Raw genomic sequence first — 15,791 nt, 5'->3', positions numbered from 1 at the left:
GACACGCTGTATGATGTTTTATTTGCAACAACTGTATCCGCCTAGCTGCCGCCATCTTTCCGTTGGTAGTATTTGAATACGTAACCCAAATCAATATAATCAATAGAATCCCAAACCCTAACACAAACCACAACATGAAAACTACACGTAACAATTAAACATTATTTTTAATTAAAAGTTCCGCACTAGTAAATCACCGCAATAAATCTTGAAATTTTAAGTTAAATATAACCCGCAAGCCGCAAATAATACATTAAGATTTTACCGCTAACCTTAATATATTATAAAATGTTTATTTTTGTAAACTTTGAAGAAAATGTTTAAGACCCCTGAAATTTTAATTTTGTACCGAAATAGCATCAAATACCGATAAATAATGCTCTATACCACTTTTGTAAGAAATATAAATGTTTAGAAAAACACAAAAACCACACTTGAGCTGAGGATCGAACCTCCGACCTCCAGCTTCTAAAACCACTCTTATAACCGCAAGGCTAATCAAGCACTAAGTAACCCGGACGAAATAATCCTATAGTATCCTATATGGAGTATATGGTAACCTAGCAACCAAACTGTTTTAATTTGAAATGTCAAACGATAAAATAAATTTAACAGAAATTGAATTTCTAATGAATTTATGTAATAAATTTCAATGTTGAAACATTAGTTTCCAAAAAATACCCTAGTAGGTAGCCGCAAATGTAAATCCAAAAGACGAAATTGTAAATGTGAGATATGAACGAAGATGTAATAAATAAAATCCCCAGTCAAAACATAAAATATATTAAAAAATGAGAACTCAAAAACAAATGTCCCCCCAATTGTATGAAATGAGTATTATATTTCGACCGCTCGAAATATAATTATGATGAAATGAAACGGGTGAAAATATTCCAAGGCGCCGAAAGAATCGAGCTCGAATTTCCGCAAATCCGGCTCGAAGGACCAAATGTACCAGAGAACCTCCCCGCCACCCGATTGGCGTGAGTTTGGGTTCTTTGGACAAAAGGGCGCTGGTTCTGTCCGGAAATCGGCACCTTAGGAAGATTTTCACCGTTTCGGGGTGCAAAACAAAAATGAAGAGAACTTAAAAGAAAAAATAGATAAAATAAAGCCCTACACTCACCCGCGCTTTGACGTGTAGGCCTTTGGCCGCTTATTGTTATATCTATTGGTTTAGAAATCCACGGCTTTTCCGCTCGCCGTAACGTAATTTCACAAGATTTCTTTCCGCAGTTCACCACCGCCGTGAACGTCAATTTTCTTTCTTCATCTTCTGACATATTCTTTTTCTTCTTTCATGTCATATTGTTTAAATCTTGTTCTAAAGATAACGCCTTTTGCGCATGCCCGTAATTTCCCCATACGAGATAAATATATATGATAAAATGATGTGAGAGCGAGACATGATAAATGTAAACAATTTAGGATGCGTTCCGAAACTACTTATGGTATTAAAAACTAAACACTCCCTATCTATTTAGGTATTGCCTGTGTGGTGACGGGTTAAAAATTTCACCACCCCCTTTCTTCCCGTGGGTGTCGTAGAAGGCGACTATGGGATATGGGTTAAATTGTGGTGTAGGCGAGAGGCTGGCAACCTGTCACTGCAACGTCACAGTTTCGTTTTCTTTCAACCCCTTACTTGCCAAGAGTGGCACTGAAGCTTTAGTAGTTTCATGTGCTCTACCTACCCCTTTATGGGATACAGGCGTGATTCTATGTATATATGTACCTATCCTAGACAACATGGCAGAGCAATAAAAAGTCTAGTTATTTAAAAGTGTACTAATATAATACCTACATAGTAATAAATGGTAATTTTTATTTTCAGGAGACAGAGGATTATCCGGAATTATTAAACAAAGAGAAGAAACCAAGAAAAAAGCGAAGAAGGGCATGTCGCACTTTAACTTCAACCCAAAAACTCGATTCCGAAACTGATACACAGGATTTTTCTCCCAGTGATGGCTCAGATTTTGACCCGGATTCAGCCAGTCGATTTAGTGATGACTCAATGAACCTTGTATATTTATCTGATGTAATATTCTCAATATTATCTATAGATACGAATTACTACTTAACTTACGCAATTGTACTACAAAATCTGTCATGATTTTTTTTTTAGGTACGAAATCATCCGGACAACAAAAAATTCTGGAAAAAGTCTCTGTTGGAAAGACAGGGCTCTAAATTAGACACAAGTCAGAATACGAGTAATGATAAGGTAAATTAATTCTGTTTTCTTAACCAACATTCTTTTAAATTATGGCCCTGAAGGTGGTTTTCCACCGGCAGGGCGTGAATGGGCAGAGCGGGGAGGGAATTGAAATCGCCCGGACCCTTTTCCACTAAAAATTGCCATTAATAGCCATCGCGGGCCTGCGCGAGCCCGCGCGTGCCTGCGCGTGCCTGCCGCAGATTGTAGGTTTCATACGATACTCTATGTCGAAAGCAATACGGTACATTTTTACACTAATAAATATCTCAATTCAAGTCTCGCACATCCTCTTCAATCCGCGCCTCGCCATGTCTCGTCGCGCTCTGCCGGTAGAATACCACCTTCGAGTTAATTTATACTCTAAACAGAAAGCAATACGGTTAATTTTTACACTAACTAATATTTCAATTCACGTCCCGCACATCCACGTCAATCCACTCCTCTCCACGCTAAGCCACTTTTCGTCTCGCTCTGCCGGCGGCAAACTAACATCAGAGTTAATTTATACTTTAAGTCGGAAGCAATACAGCAGGGTTAGCACATGATTGCCGCGAGAGTATGTCGCCGTGAGATAGACTACCCGTCCTTATGTCATTAATACAGTTAGAAGAAGACGTGTCCTCTATCTCGCGGCGACATACTCTCGCGACAATCATGTGCTAGGCCTACAGTTCATTTTTACACTAACAAATAACTCAATTAAAGTCCCGCACATCCAAGTCAATCTTTACTATTTTCACCAAAGATGCGCTGGGCGAGAATTTAAAATTCGCCATACAAATTTCAATTCCCTTTCCGCTCTGCCCATTCACGCTCTCCCGCTGGAAAACCACCTTTAGACATCCATATAGAAATATCAAATAGTGAGTATGAATGGAGTTTTTGGAGCTGAAAATGCTCTATAAAACAGCCTCCGTGGTCTAGTGATTAGAGCGTATGTCTTTCGATCCGGAGAATCCGGCTTCGGAAGGTAGGTATGTAAAGCCGTTGGTCTGGGCATATACTAAGTATACAGTCTTTGGCGACTCAATAACTCTGACACCAGGGTTTTTAAGGTCGATCAATTTTACAACCCACACGTTAAGAAGAAGTCAATTATGCAGCTGAAGTTACACTTCCTAATGTGACCGGGAAACTAATATAAGCCTGATACCTCACACCTATTACCTTCATCATATGAAAAGCCTGCCATTTATCGCTAAATATATTATAGGTAAGGCTTTGTTTACGAAACAAAGTAGCTACCAAAAACTAAGTCTTCTCTGTCTCCCTGTAGGTCTAGGTAGATCAAACCGCAATTAGATTGCCAACTGAGTATTCTTGATATGTGAGAATCTAAAGCTCCATACCTTACAATGTGAAATCGTAAATAATTGCTTGTTAAGTTAGTTAGCTCCTTGTTGACTACGGCACCCTAAAAATGAATAGCAACGGATATAAATATCCACAATAGCACTCAAAACGAAAGGTCAAGAATACTCTTTTATTTAATTAAAATCTTTAAAGAATATCTTTCCGTTTTGAAGACCTTAATTATACAGTCAGCAGCAGAAGTTCCGAAGCGGGCAAGGTGTTCACAATGATCCTAACACGTTCTTATTAATAGTACTAAAAATAAGGTCGTGCCAAGTTCATTTTGGACACCTTGTTCGTTTCGGAACTTTTGCTGCTGACTGTACAACAGCTGCTACTTTTTTCGTGGTCAATTAAACCTATTATTAATTGACCACCTCCGGCCGGCAAGCGCCACTTTACGCAAAACTAAATTGCCACCTGCCGGCTCCGTCGGGCAGAAAAATAGTATACAAACTTCGGCCGGTAATGGGAAAGCCTCGGATCACATGTTATAGTCCACCTCGGCTTCGCCTCGGGCGACAATAACAACACGTCATCCGTGAGATTTCCCACTTAAACAGCCTAGGTATGTAATCTACTATTTAACTGTTGACAAAATAGAACCTTGATGATACCTACATCATAGACCCACTTTAAATTAACGTAGGTAAGTATCGCAACAAACATAGTTGTTATTATCTTAATTATAACCTAACTTTGGTTTTTACCGTTATTACAAGTAACCTAAGTACGTCCAGGATGTTCAGCTACCTTTCATACAAAATGTTATCAAAATGGCCCAGCCGTTTGAGCGTGAATAAGTAACAAACATACTCGTACACCACACTCACAAACTTTCGTCTTTATAATATTACTAGAGCGATTAACGTGATATGAGTAAGTGTTATTAGTTATTATTCTGTTGATCTTGTTTCAGATGTCAGAAGAAAATTTTACAGATTTTGAATTAAACTGTACACAAAATCTGCCAGGAAATAAACGTATAGTGACAAACAATCAAAAATTGGATGGCGCAATTGATCAGGATGTCCCATCCCCTATAATTATCATTAAAGACATGGCGTATGATAAGGTGAATAACAATTTATCTATACATTATGATTAAGCTGAATTGAGACGAAAATCTGTACATGAAATATATTTGATTAAAAGTTAGCTGGGATTACTTAGAATCGATAAGAAACATATTCTTAACAGTTTTTAGAATATTTGACTTTATCTTTGTAAGCCTCCAAATAATTAAAATAAAAAATAAGCTTAAGAGGGCAGTAAACCACTCATTTCTTCATACAAACGCCCTGGCCTGTTTCCTCCGTGATTCCTGAACACAGGATAAAGATTAGATAAGTATTCACAAATACTGTGCCGGTATGTTTTGCTTTTTTGTATATTTTTGTTTGTACAGGGTGTAAGTAATAAAATGCTGGTGATCCGTTTAAGGGGTATTCAGTAGCGTGGTCTGATTGGGGGTTCTAATTTTTTCCCAATCAGACCACGATATTGAATGCCCCCTTAAACGGATCACCAGCATTATTGTTACACTCTGTATGTGTATTACAGCACTTTAAAAATGCCAAAACGGGCGTTTTATAAATGCCGCATTTAAACGCTTGATACACAAATCTGTCAACAATTTTCACGAAAAGCAAAACAGCAGCACAACTTCTTTTCTTTAAGTATTTTAAACATCTGAAGACTAATTAAGTTTTGGAAGAGTAAATAGGCAAGAGTGGGACATCGATTTGCCGCCAAAAACTGTTGTCATCCTTATCTCATTGTGGCAAACATGGATGGAGACAGCATTACTACTTTTTGAATGGTTTACTGCCCTCCTAACAACTAAAATAGTAGATCTAGTTAGCAGTTTCCTAACATAATTGTGCGCATAGGGTTACAACACGGTTACAAGCATGATGACTAAATAGATCAGTGGTGTGCGAAGTACGCAGACCGCGAGCCGGAGATGGCCCGCGGGCCGTATAGAAAGGAAATCCTTTCCATCCGGCCCGCAGCCCGTGATGATGATTAAAGTGCACTTTTGCTGCAAATATGGCCCTCAAAAAAGTTTGCCCACCCCTGATTTAGATGCAGCCGGTATCACTCAGTTAAACTTATTTGTTCACGGCTTAAACTAACTTTACTCGGATTTCAGGCTAGAAATATAATAAATTTCATCAAATCGACTATAGATAGATCGCTTAACTGATTCCTCGCCTGTGCGGTACGGGGGTGCCGGGGTAGGACGACTGAGGGGTCGGGAGGGAGGTGTGTGCGTATTTGACCGCCACCCGCTCCTTTCTCAGTTCCCTAAGTCGTCCTTCCGCGGCCGCCCCCGTACCGCGCAGGAGGACTCATTTAAGCGGTCGGTCTATAAACTTGGTAATGACTATCCGTTTTATGAAATTGACTATATTCGGCTCAACCCAGTTTAAGCTGTGGAGAGATAAATTAATCGTAGTTTGGACTAAAAACAACTTAACTAAACTTAGATTCAGTTGCACTTCGGGCTTTCGAAATGTATACATACATTAATATGATTCTTTTTATAGTCTGAGGACGATTCGGAAGAGTCAAATTCGGAGTTGGAAAACAAACAACCTGAACAACCAATAGCAAAAGAACAAAAGAAGAAACGAAAATGGGTTCGAAAAAATGCTTGTATTTTTTGCGAAAATCTCGTCACTAATTTTACGCGTCATTTATTGAAACATCACCAAAATGAATCGGAAGTATTACAGTATATGGCAATCAATGATCTCGATCCAAAAGTACAAAAACAAAGAAAAAGACAAATAACTGATGACCTTCGTAACAGAGGAAATTTCCTACATAATTCTAAAGTTATTTTTGAAAAAGAAGGTGAACTAATACCAAAAAAGGGACGTGCCCATTATCAAGCCCTTCTACTTTTACCACGTGTAAAAATTGTCTTGCAACTTTCAAAAGAAAATATTTTTATAAACATTTTAAAAGTTGTGGCTCAGGACTCCTAGACATGGAAAATTTACCTAAATCCTATAGAAAACGAGTGCTAGCAAACCATAGCATCAGTATAATTCCCCATTTGTCAGCAGCATCTCAGGAAGTTAAAAACCATATTTTGCCAAGATTGCGGAATGACGAGATTTCCGTATTAATTAAAACGGATCCGCTAATTTTGGCATATGGCTCACGATTAATGAAAAAGAAGAAAGAAGCACGCAGTAGAAAAGCGATATGTTCTAAGCTACGCGACTTAGGAAACTTATTGTTGCATTTAAAGACTGAAGATCCTTCTATACAAAAACTTAGCGATTTATTCAAACCACAACATTACACAACATTTATAAAATGTGTTAAAAAGATGTGCGGCTTCAACGAAGACACCGGGTTCGTCGAAACCATAAGCATACCATCTAGACTGAGACCCAGTATACTAGGCTGCATTGAAGTTTTATACACAGAAATGATAATGGGCACCGGAAGTCAGGCTTATAAAGAATCTGTAAAAAAACAATTAGATGAATTTAAATTATTGATAGAAATAAACTGGGAATGGGAAATTTCTTCCAATGCTGAAAAAACTCGCAAACGCAACTTAATGACAAAAGAAACAGTAATGCCTCTGGACGAAGACATACGTATACTAACAGAAAAAGTCCACGAACTTGAAAAAAATATTCAAAACAGCTAAAAAACGATGTCACTGTTTTGAATTACGAAAATTTGTGTGAAGTCACAATTGCACATATAATAGTGATGGATAAAAAAAGGGCTGGAGATGTAGCTGAAGCTGAACTTTGTTTTTATCTAAACAGAAAGGAAGAAGAAACACCCGCCAAAGTTTTAGAGCTATTATCACACGAACAAAAAGAAACCATTAAACAGTTAGACGTTTTTATGGTCCCTGGAAAACGGACTCGCTCAGTTCCCGTGCTGCTAACAAAACAGATGCGCAGAAATATAGACCTAATTGTTGCCAGTCGCAAATTGGTTGGAGTTTCTGAAGGTAATCCATTACTTTTTGGTAGACCTCTTACCTCTCGCCCATTTGATGGTGGCAAATGCCTTAACAGAATTAAAAAAATGTGTACATTACGAAATCCAAAAATGCTTACATCTACTGGTGTAAGGCACCACATAGCCACAATGTCTCAATTGCACGCAAAGAAAAATGATCAATACACCGAACATTTGGCAGGTTTTTTGGGTCATGATTTAGCAGTTCACTCAAGTAACTACAGATTACCCTTACAAGTGATCCAGAAGGCGGTAATTGGCTCCTCTGTAATGGAGTTTGAAAAAAAAAAAAGTGAAACTATAACATCGAAATCTATGGATATGAAAAAAGATCTAGATAAATCAATAGAACTACATAACGATGATTTGATAAAACAGACACAACGACATGAAGTAATGGATCCGATAGATATAGCTGTAATAGAAAGAAGTCAAAGTCAAAATAAACAATCCCTCCAAGAAAACGAGAAAATGTTACAAATTTACCATGCTGAAAGAGGGATTCATGAAAAAAATGATTTGGAAGAAACAGGTCGAATCGGAGAAAACGAAGAAAACGAGAAAATGTTAGCAAATTACCGTGCTGGAAGAGGGATTCATGAAAATAATTTTGAAGAAACAGATGGACTTGGAGAATATGCAAAAAATTTAATACAAGCAGAACATACTAATGACATAGTAGTTGAAGATGAACCGTATGAAATGAGACCGAGAGAAAATCCGAATACGGCACAAGAATTTTGTGAACTTCGTGAACTGAATGGGAAATATAAGGCAAAGGAGAATGTGAAAAATGTTAAAGGGCAGTTTCAAGGTCGTCTGTATACTAACAAACAGGAAACGTGTTCTAAGAAAACCCCTTTGCAGAACGCTGAAAGTAATAGTGACGAAGAAGAAGAAATGACATCTATAAAGAAGTTATACTGCCCAAAATCACTCAAATCATCAAGTGAAAGCAGTGATGAAAAAGAAATCGACCTAGAGATGGAAGGACCCATACTAAGAAAAAAACGCAAAGCTCAAAATATTTCAGATGAATCGCCACCTAGTTTAGAATCACAAAATGTGGTAGAGACGCGTAGGCGAAAGAAAACTCATACTCGATGGACAAATGAAGAATTAAAGGCAGTAAAAACTTATTTTAAAGACAACATCAAAAAAAGGACTAACCCTGGAAAAGCAAAATGCCTTGAAGTATTGCAGAAAGTCCCTGTTCTATCTAGAAGGACCTGGATGCAGATAAATACGCAAGTCAATAATATTTATAAAAAAAATAATTCAATACGTATCGCAACTAAAAAAACGCGTATAATTTATCGTAATACTCTGTTTTTATTTTATTATTTTTGTGATGTTTCATATGTTTTCATCACACTTGCACACTAAATGTGCTATTGCACCCAGGCGGAGCGTGAGTTATAGGGAGTTAAGAAATTTCTGGTACTGTATTCAACTGTTTTCTTACCTTTTGCATATTTTTTATAATGCAAGTGTGATGAAAAACATTGCGTGTAACTCGGGAAGTATGAATATTACTAACTCGAGTCTTTAAATCGCTCCGGCAGCCGTCGCGATTTAACTTACTCTCGTTGGTAATATTCAACTTCCTTCCCTTGTTGCACAATGTACTATTACTATTGTTATATTTTCAACATAATATATGTACAATGTACTATTGTTATGTTTTCAACATATAAAATAGCTGTACTGACACAACATTTTTTTTTTATAGTAAATATCTAGCGGCTGGGCGTCAGAGCGTGTGGTAATATTTGAAACTTTGTCAGTAACACTATTTTTGATACTGACAGTACCTATTTAAATAAAAGATTAGGTTGGGACAGTCACTAGCAATAGATCTCACTCGACTGACACGCCCTTAGTTACAGAGACAAAGAAGCGTGTCATATATATCTCTGCTGCCTTCGTTGTGTAAAATTGCTGGTGACTGTACCAATATTTATTCTGTGACTGTACTGTCGAGCCAACGGAACCCTGACCGACCATAGAACCGTGTCAAACTAATCTGAAAAGTAAAACTGTAAGATGTGTTTTATGTAATCTTACTTTGATATAGTTCTATGGTGGGTCAGGGTTCCATTGGGCTGATAGTACACATAAATAAAGATGTAAGTTTTTAGGAGATTTATTTTTGTTAATATTTTATGTTATGGAACTTTTTAAATCGTGTAAAGGACTGAAAACGATACTTATACTTTAATGTCGTTGCAACTTTTTAGGAGATTTATTTTAATGCTATTAAAACTATCGTGAGATATCGTGTGATAATAATTAAAAACGGTACCTATAGGTAAACTCGCGTAAAAATTGTTGATGATTATTATGTAGATTTATTTTTGTTAATATTTTATGTTATGAAACTTTTTAAATCGTGTAAAGCACTGATAACGATACCCATTTAAATAAAAGATTAGGTTGGTACAGTCACTAAGAATAGTACCTATAGATCTGACTTGATGAAGGCCGCAAAAATATCTGAGACACCCTTAGTTAGGGACCATCCACACTCATGAGACGTATGTGTTGCGGCGCGCAACGGACGTCTCCGCCACGCCGCCTGAATGTAATTCAAAAAACGTCTCCTCAGTACATTTTGTATAGGAAGGACGTAAGACGCGAGCGTGGAGGCGCGGCGCGCGCCACGACTCCGCCGCGCCTCCTGGGGGCACGTCTTACGTCCTTCCTATACAAAATGTACTGAGGAGACGTTTTTTGAATTACATTCAGGCGGCGTGGCGGAGACGTCCGTTGCGCGCCGCAAGACATGCGTCTCATGAGTGTGGATGGTCCCTTACAGAGACATAAAAGCGTGTCATATATCTCTGCTGCCTTCGTTCTGTAAGATTGCTGGTGACTGTACCAATATTTATTCTGTGACTGTACTGTCAAGCCAACGGAACCCTGACCGACCATATAGAACCGTGTCAAACTAACCTGAAAATTTAACTGTCAGATGTGTCTTATGTAATTTTACTTTGATATAGTTCTATGGTGGGTCAGGGTTCCATTGGGCTGATGGTATACTTAAATAACGATGTAAGTTTTTAGGAGATTTATTTTTGTTAATATTTTATGTTATGGAACTTTTTAAATCGTGTAAAGGACTGAAAACGATACTTATACTTTAATGTCGTTGCAACTTTTTAGGAGATTTATTTTAATGCTATTAAAACTATCGTGATATATCGTGTGATAATAATTAAAAACGGTACCTATAGGTAAACTCGCGTAAAAATTGTTGATGATTATTATGTAGATTTATTTTTGTTAATATCTTATGTTATGACATTTTTAAATACAATTCCGCCATACACAGCATACGGCAAACAGGAACTGTATGTATCACGATGGCAGATGACACTACTTAGCAATATGCATTTGAGATGTGAGAACAACTCCTCGAACTGCTGCATGGCACTTGCAGTCGAGGGTACCTTGCAAATGAATACTGTTGAGTGACACTGTCTGCCGTTGCCGCCTGCCGCTGCCATCTGCTGTCTTAAGTGTTTAAACGTGTTATGCTTAAGTCCATGTAACTACCACTATCCACCGCCCTACACGGCTGTCAATGTTGGTATAATAAGACCTCAGATTACGATAAAGTTTTATTCTTGCATGTCACTCAGAATGCGTTAGCAGTGGACTAAAGCAAAACACTTAAACATCTACAATGGTAACGTTATGGCGGGTAAAAACACTATTTTTACAGTTTCTTACATTTTTCTGTGAAAACGGTGTCTTATTCATCTACATAGTGAAATAATAAAAAGCACTTTTAAAATTGTGTCGCTAACTTCAAACTCGGGTAAATCCATTCTGCTTTAAGGCTGATTATGTATAAAAATATTTATATAGGTACCTAATCTGAAAAATCAATCTTATAGCAGAATGGATTTACCAAAGTTTGAAGTTAAGCGACACAATTTCCATCCATTCCCTACTAGTATAAATAATACATCTCTGAATATTGGGTTATACTTACGTTTGTAATCAATAAAATTGTCTCGGTTGAATTGAAATTCTAACAAATTAATAAACAATAACTAACAAAATTTGTTTTATTAACCAAGGGCCCCTTTCTCGAAGCTACAAGTTACAATTTACAAGCGGTTCTCAATGTCTTATATGACAAGTTGGAAAGAGATCCGACTTCCGCTTGTAACGTGTTACTTTTTGTTTTGAGAAATGGGCCCCAGTGGTCTTCATGTCTAGGTATCTTAACTGTAGACTAAGGGCCAGTCACAGATTAATGTAATATGGCGGGGTAGCTCTCACTCCTAAGAGAACAGTCAAAACCATCTATACGATGAATTTAACTATGATGTAAGTTACAATTACAGACGGTTTGGTGCAACGTACCCTTAAGGTGAGTAGCACCAAACTGTAAAAACTTCTCATACACGAATGAAAAGTTTTGACACTTCTATCCTGGATGACAGCTGCCGCGCCATATTTGACATTGATCAGTGTGTTAAAGAGTGTTGGTACAACTCGCCCTTATTGAGCCATCGTCCGTCATTCCGCCGCCGATTTCGTTGCTCGTTGTTGGGCTATCCGTCGTTATAGCAGGCTCGTTGCTCGGCGAAGAGATCGGCCTTTTGCTGGGCTAGCTTGGAATGAGAATGCGCATAGTCGGTCGCCCTGTTGTCCGGGCGGGCTCGACGCAGGGCGGCGGTTGCTCAGTTTCCTGGGTGGGCTCGTTGAACAATTCAATGATTTTAGGGTTTCGTAGCCAGAATGGCAAAAACGGAAACCTTATAGTTTTGTCATGATCCGTCCGTCTGTCCGTATTTCACAGCCACTTTACTCAGTAACCATAAACCCTACGTTGATGAATTTTTACACGAAGGTGTGTTTTGAGTGCCGCTACTAGGATTTGTATATAAATAATGAAAAAAAATTAGGGGAGATGGGGCACTTCATACGTAACTAAGTAAATTTTTTTGGCAAATATCCTAGTCTGGTAGGTACATTATTAAATAATCGCTCTTTTTTATGCCAAAACTCAAATTACGGTGGCAATAATTTAGTTTATTTTTTAGTAATGATCAATTGATCATTCATTCAACCTATAAAGGTTCAATGACCTCGCCGAGAAATATTAATCCTGTCAACAAATGTTCATCAGGTAATGGTTGATCCGTTGGCAATAGTTAATATGAACAGTTTTTGTTGATCTGATGTATGACTGACTCTGCATACAGATGATGCTTGATCAGATCTGATATCTGATCAACAATAGTTGTCCGTTCTGGTTAGGTTACGTCAAGTCCAAATAAATAAGATTCACCCTTTTAACACGTATCACGTGTCTTTTTTTTTAAATAGTATTTTTTACAGTTTAAAATCCTAGCTCCCGTTGCCCGTGTGGTGACGGGTTAAGAATTTCACCACCCCCTTTCTTCCCGTGGGTGTCGTAGAAGGCGACTGTGGGATATGGGTTAAATTGTGGCGTAGGCGAGAGGCTGGCAACCTGTCACTGCAATGTCACAGTTTCGGTTTCTTTCAACCCCTTATTTGCCAAGAGTGGCACTGAAACGAGTAGTTTCATGTGCTCTGCCTACCCCTTCATGGGACACAGGCGTGATTATATGTATGTATGTAAAATCCTAGCTACAAAGTTTTACTGTAAATATGACAAATAACATTTAATCACAAAGTAGGCTTCGTCAGGCGGAAACGAAAACAATTAGCCACAGACTTCCTTAAACCAAAGATTTAGGGCCAGTTGCATCAACCACATTTGACAGTCACATCATCGCATCGCAAAAGGCTTCGTCATTGCTTATCTTTAATGAAAAGTAGGCAAAGGGAGGGATGCACCGAATTTTAGCTGGCTCAAACGCCCCCTTCACTAAGTGCCAGTTCAGACACAGCGGAAACCGTTTCGATTTTTAACCACTTTTATTGTTGTTTTGCGTGAGAGCACTGCTGTCCGGAACTCGGCCTGCGGCTTCGCGTGCTTGGGAGCCTCTCAGAGACGCTCCAGGCCTTCGGCCCTATGCGGAGCTCGGCTTTCGGCCCTCGCTGGGTTTCGAAGCTCAGCGTTGGGCCTCCGGCCCGCCGCTTCGCTTTTTAGACACTTTTATTGTTATTCTGCATGGGAGCACTGTCTGTCCGGAGCTCGGTCTGCGGCCTCACGTGCTTGGGAGCCCCTCAGAAACGCTCCGGGCCTTCGGCCCTATGCGGAGCTCGGCTTTCGGCCCTCGCTGGGTTTCGAAGCTCAGCGTTGGGCCTCCGGCCCGCCGCTTCGCTTTTTAGACACTTTTATTGTTATTCTGCATGGGAGCACTGTCTGTCCGGAGCTCGGTCTGCGGCCTCACGTGCTTGGGAGCCCCTCAGAAACGCTCCGGGCCTTCGGCCCTACGCGGAGCTCGACCTTCGGCCATCGCTGGATTTCGAAGCTCAGCGTTTGGCCTCCGGCCCGCCGCTTCGCTTTTCAGTTTTCAGACACTTTTATTATTGTTCTGAGTGGGAGCACTTGTGGTTGTCCGTCCGGAGCTCGGCCTACGGCCTCGCGTGCTTGGGAGGCTTGATGTATCGTTGCTTAGGTATTTAAAAAGGAATAGGGGTTTACCGAAATCATTTTTTTTATATTGTTAATATTTTCGGAAATAATTGCTCCAAAAGTAAAAAAATGGGTGTCTCCCCGCTAAGACTAATATGTATTCTGTGGTTCCATTTATAATTTACGGTTGTGTAGAATCTCTGCTACAACTATTGCTTTTTAGGGTTCCGTAGCCAAGATGGCAAAAACGGAACCTTTATAGTTTCGCCATGTCTGTCTGTCTCTCTATCTGTTTGTCTGCCCGATGGTAATTTCAGAGACCGTTTGCACTAGAAAGCTGTTATTTGGCATGAATATACAAAATTACTAATGTAAGTGTATTTTAGTAAAACGTCCCACTTTGTCGTTTACCATTAAGGCGAGATTTACTTGTATCTTTATATGAATAAACTGACCAAGCGGCTTTATAGCAATCGACAAAGAGGGACGTTTTGCTGTGCACACTCACAAATAGTTATTAGTTATTATGTATGTGACTTACATAATAAAGAGCATTCAAACACGAGTGCGGTTTTATGAAACGAGCCGTATTAGGTGAGTTTCATAATAAGATCACATTTAATACCTAATTACGTGCATTATACAATTGTATACATAACTTTATCCATATAAATATTATAATATCTAAAAATATATAGGCTCCATTTATTTGTTTACGGTCTCTCAAATAATCACAAAATAAAAATTTTTAAAAAACCCCCGACCGCGACCTAGTGGACCGATTTTCATGAAACATGGCTAATAACACTCCCGACTAACACAGCTTTCAAATAAAAAAAACTAAATCGAAATCGGTACATCCGTTCGGGAGCTACGATGCCACAGACAGACACACACACAGACAGACAAACAGACAGACAGACGGACAGACAGACAGACAGACAGACACGTCAAACTTATAACACCCTGTCGTTTTTGCGTCGGGGGTTAAAAACGGGCTTATCACTGCTTCCAGTATAGTTCCACAGGTGGTAAAACAACGATGGTAAATTAAAATTTTGAAAAAACCCCCGACCGCGACATAGTGGACCGATTTTCATGACACATGGCTAAGAACACTCCCGACTAACTCAGCTTTCAGACAAAAAAAACTAAATCAAAATCGGTTCATCCGTTCGGGAGCTACGATGCCACAGACAGACACACACACAGACAGACAGACAAACAGACAGACAGACAGACAGACAGACAGACAGACAGACATACAGACAGACGGACAGACAGACAGACAGACACGTCAAACTTATAACACCCCTTCGTTTTTGCGTCGGGGGTTAAAAAATGACTGGCGCGCCTGTACTGAGGCGCGCACGGCCTCCGTAGGTACTTAAGGGTAAAACGGTACCCTACCACTAAGTCTTCGCTGTCCGTCTGTCTGTCACCAGGCTGTATCTCATAAACTGTGATAGTTAGACAATTGAATTCTTTACAGATAATGTATTTCTGTTGTTATAACAACAAATACTAAAAACATAATAAAGTGAATATCAAAACGGATAATGGTACGGAGCCCTGCGTGCGCGAGTCCGACTCGCACTTGGCCGGTTTTATTACTTTACGATATCGGCACAGAATAAGTAATAATACTACATAATATGGGCATCGGTTGCTGACAGCGTGATAGTA

At 39.1% G+C, this 15,791-nt stretch overlaps 1 long non-coding RNA gene across 1 annotated transcript; it reads left to right on the top strand.

Moving 5' to 3' along the window:
- Positions 1-2,149: 2,149 nt before the first annotated feature.
- On the top strand, positions 2,150-6,280 carry LOC125236028. Its single transcript, XR_007178158.1, has 3 exons — positions 2,150-2,227; positions 4,494-4,649; positions 6,127-6,280. It is a non-coding gene; the product is annotated as an uncharacterized LOC125236028 (long non-coding RNA).
- Positions 6,281-15,791: the final 9,511 nt, after the last annotated feature.

The sequence above is a fragment of the Leguminivora glycinivorella genome, chromosome 18 (assembly GCF_023078275.1).
Source record: "Leguminivora glycinivorella isolate SPB_JAAS2020 chromosome 18, LegGlyc_1.1, whole genome shotgun sequence".
Lineage (NCBI taxonomy): Eukaryota > Metazoa > Arthropoda > Insecta > Lepidoptera > Tortricidae > Leguminivora > Leguminivora glycinivorella.
The sequence above is the reverse complement of the archived record's forward strand: the minus strand, read 5'-3'. Positions and strand labels throughout refer to the sequence as shown.